The sequence below is a fragment of the Phoca vitulina genome, unplaced genomic scaffold (assembly GCF_004348235.1).
Source record: "Phoca vitulina isolate PV1807 unplaced genomic scaffold, GSC_HSeal_1.0 scaffold10, whole genome shotgun sequence".
In the NCBI taxonomy this organism is placed as follows: domain Eukaryota; kingdom Metazoa; phylum Chordata; class Mammalia; order Carnivora; family Phocidae; genus Phoca; species Phoca vitulina.
Genome location: NW_022589713.1, coordinates 22029361 through 22033937, shown reverse-complemented (window position 1 = coordinate 22033937; position 4577 = coordinate 22029361).

The window sequence follows — 4577 nt, the reverse complement described above, 5'->3', positions numbered from 1 at the left end:
GGTAGCTCTATTTTCAACTTTTTGAGGAACCTCCATACTGTTTTCCAGAGTGGCTGCACCAGCTTGCATTCCCACCAACAGTGTAGGAGGGTTCCCCTTTCTCCACATCCCCGCCAACATCTGTCATTTCCTGACTTGTTAATTTTAGCCATTCTGACTGGTGTGAGGTGGTATCTCATTGAGGTTTTGATTTGGATTTCCCTGATGCCGAGCGATATTGAACACTTTTTCATGTGTCTGTTGGCCATTTGGATGTCTTCTTTGGAAAAATGTCTGTTCATGTCTTCTGCCCATTTCTTGATTGGATTCTTTGTTCTTTTGGTGTTGAGTTTGATGAGTTCTTTATAGATTTTGGATACTAGCCCTTTATCTGATATGTCATTTTCAAATATCTTCTCCCATTCTGTCAGTTGTCTTTTGGTTTTGTTGACTGTTTCCTTTGCTTTGCAAAAGCTTTTTATCTTGATGAAGTCCCAATAGTTCATTTTTGCCCTTGCTTCCCTTGCCTTTGGCGATGTTTCTAGGAAGAAGTTGCTGCGGCTGAGGTCGAAGAGGTTGCTGCCTGTGTTCTCCTTTAGGATTTTGATGGACTCCTGTCTCACATTGAGGTCTTTCAACCATTTGGAGTCTATTTTTGTGTGTGATGTAAGGAAATGGTCCAGTTTCATTCTTCTGCATGTGGCTGTCCAATTTTCCCAACACCATTTGTTGAAGAGACTGTCTTTTTTCCATTGGACATTCTTTCCTGCTTTGTCAAAGATTAGTTGACCATATAGTTGAGGGTCCATTTCTGGGCTCTCTATTCTGTTCCATTGATCTATGTGTCTGTTTTTGTGCCAGTCCCATACTGTCTTGATGATGACAGCTTTGTAGTAGAGCTGGAAGTCCGGAATTGTGATGCCGCCAGCTTTGCTTTTCTTTTTCAACATTCCTCTGGCTATGCGGGGTCTTTTCTGGTTCCATACAAATTTTAGGATTATTTGTTCCATTTCTTTGAAGAAAGTGGATGGTATTTTGATGGGGATTGCATTGAATGTGTAGATTGCTCTAGGTAGCATTGACATCTTCACAATATTTGTTCTTCCAATCCATGAGCATGGAACGTTTTTCCATTTCTTTGTGTCTTCCTCAATTTCTTTCATGAGTATTTTATAGTTTTCTGAGTACAGATCCTTTGCCTCTTTGGTTAGATTTATTCCTAGGTATCTTATGGTTTTGGGTGCAATTGTAAAGCAATAGTGACTTCTGTTAAGAGCTAAAACCATAAAACTTCTAGAAGAAAACAGGAGAAAATCTTTGAGACCCTGGGTTAGGCAAAGATTCTTTTTTTTTTTAAAAGGTTTATTTATTGATTTGAGAGAGAGAGAACACAAGAGAGAGGGGCAGAGGGAGAGGGAGAGAGAGAATCTCGAGCAGACTCTGCACTGAGCATGGAGCCCAATGTGGGGCTTGTTCTCACAACCCCGAGATCACAGCCCAAGCCGAAACCAAGAGTTGGACGCTCAACCGACTGCTCCTGCCAGGCACACCCCCTTTTTAAAAATAGTGACATGGATGATTTCTTTCCCCCAAATTTAACAAAAGCCAACATTTCATCATATATTCCTCAAACCTTACATAGAATAAAAGATTACTGAAAACGTCTTTGTTTTGGTCTAATTCCATGCCTTTCTTCTGTTTCCAGAAGCAATTGCTATCCTGGAGATGGTGTTAACACCTCACAACTATATTTTTGGATTTGTACATATCCACAAAGAACACACAGCATGATTTCATGTAGTATACTCATATGTCTATATGCTAGAAACAATTAGAAAAAACAATTAAAAAAAGAAAAAGAAAATGCACTTTAAAATTGATACTATTACCACATCATGAAAATACACCTGTAAATACCTAGAAATGTACCTAATAAAAGATATGCAAGGCTCCACAAAAATCTACTAAACATTACTGAGAGAAAGGAAGAATTTGCTACCTCATCCTCAAAACTGGGAGACAGGAAAGGGGGCTGGGGCTGGAATGGCATGAGATGTCCAAACACGGCATCTAATGCATCATCAGTACTTGACATTTACATTGTTATGACCCTGTAAATATCCACACATAGTATACTATGATTAATATGATTTTTTGGGTACAATCTTTCTTCATGCAATCAGCATTTGCTTTGTTTTCAACATAGCTTTCACCAAATAGTCCCGCAAACTCCTCCATGTCATTAAAATAGCCCCAGTGAAGTCACCTGTCATTGGTCCCATTTTGTTTTTTCCTATGACATGCCTCCTTTCTAGGCTGGTCCATCCTCCTTGCTGTGCAGCTGTTCTCCAGATTTGTTCCATTACCATCCTCCTCGCTATCCCCTTGCCCTCCTTTCTGTAGGAGCTTCCTGGTCCCAGTGCACTTTGTTCTTGGTTTACAGGAGAAGGCGGTAATGCCTTATAGATCCTAATCTTGAACGCCACACACTGTGATTTCTGTCACATTCTATTTGTTAGAAGAGAGTCACTAAGTATAGCTCCCACTTACGGGGATGGGAACTAGGCTCCACCTTAGGAAGGGAGGAGTACCAAAGAATCTGTGGATGCATTTTAAAACCACCAAGATGCACTCGCAAACTCTGTGTGTGTGTGTGTGTGTGTGTGCGCGCGTGCGCGTGTGCGCATGCCTGCATGTGAGTGTGTGTATGTGTGTGTGTATGGGGAGGGATTCCTAGAGGTGGTCAGATAGGGTTCTGGTCCTGTCACTGGAGTGCTGCCCACAGATTGTACCTGTGGGTGTTTTTCTTGGATTGTTCAGTTTTCTCAGAGAAGAAATGCTCGGAGGATATAAGCCGGGTGGCCGGATGCAGGGCATTATGTGGGATGAGGGCTTGGGGTGGTCTCCCCATACAGTATGCAGATTGCATATCTTTTCTCTCTAACCTTTACTTTACTTCTTATGGTTTCAGATGCTGATTTGCAGGCTCTCTTGAGTGGGAGATTTTCTTTTTCTTTCCCTCTCTTTGGGCTCTCCTTCCTCATCTAGGTAGTTGACGGCTGTTCCAGCCAGCTCCCAGAACCCCCAGGTGAGCTGGGTTTTGTACTGGTGGCTCAGGACGCCTGCCATGTGGTCACCTTGGAATATTACAGTGGGTGATATTCATGGACCGGTGGGTGGAGTGGCGCAACTGCTTGAATTTAAGGCAGTTACACATAGGGAGGGTCTTTTAACAAAGGTGTCCATTAATGGCATAGCTGTTTCACGGAGCAATGAACTCCTGGTCTCTGGAAGATTCTAGAAGAGGTAGGTGGCCGAGTGTTGGAGACAGGATGTCTTCTTTTAGAGGCTGGCATCAGTGACGGCTATGATTTCAGGAGGGGCCTGTGACCTTCGGATTCAAGCCATGGCACAACACATGGCCCTTCAGGCTCATCCTCCTAACGCTGAGGACACCGATGGTGTGGCCGTGGGGACAGCTGACATCCACCCGGCAGGTACTGCTCACTGTATTCATGTTAGCTCATTCAGTCCCCATAGGACACTTGCATGGTGGGTGCGATGATGATCCCCAGCTCACTGCTGAGGACACCAGGACTGGGAGGATCAGTGACTTGGGGCTCACTGAGGGTTTGTGCCGTGGCTATGACAGCCTGATGTTGGCAGATGGGGTCGGCCAGAGCTCAGTGAGGAGGGGTCTCCAGCTAGCTGCAGGGCTTCTGCAGTCAAACCAATGTTTACAGAAAGGACCCGAGGCTTCAATCATACATTAATGGCTCCTGACGGTGCAAGACAGCTTTCAGTCAAACAGGGGACCAGCAGCTAAGAGGCCATCTTTCCAGAAAGATGCCCATTCTCTTCTCTTTAAAATGGACTTTTAACACTCTCGCGGAGCTTTAAAAATGTCAAGTGAAGCTTTTTAATGATAGAGTGGATTTCCTCCCGCAATCAGGTTAACGTGTTCTCTTCACTGTGTCTCTCCTGGGAGGTGGGGAAGGAGATGGGATGCTAAAGAAATGGATGCCGAAGGGTTCATGGTGCCCACGCTCGCCTGCAGTTCCCAAGGGCGGAGCCATCACAAAGGATATGGGCAGGGGAGGGGACGGCCTCCAAATGCCTCTGGCGTCTTGGCCACATCTAATTTTTTACAATATAATAAAATGTTAATTTTTCTGATCCTCTTCGTGTTCACATACGTACAAATACATCAGCCAAGTGTTCAGGGAGTAATTTGTTATCCTGCGGTGATTTCGTTTTAAATAAACGTCTCCTCGTACCACCCCCCCCAGCTCCCGTCCCCCTGTTTTGTCCGTGTGGGAGCTGTCAGGGCCCTCACTCCCAACATCCGCACTCCATTCATCCGCGGCCCGATTGTTCTGGCCGTTCGTGACTGTGGCTGCCGCCGTGCCCTGAGCCCACAGGCTTCTCCGCAGTTGTCCCTGCCACCCTGGGGCGGGCACCACTGCCTCGCTCCCTGCCCAGCCCGGGGGAAGTGATGGCTGATTCCTTGTGTCAGAGAGGCAGTCAGCCGTCCCTCCTGATGGAAACAAAGCAGTCTCGGCACAGGCCCAGGGCGGGGGGTTCCTGGGGAAGAAGGG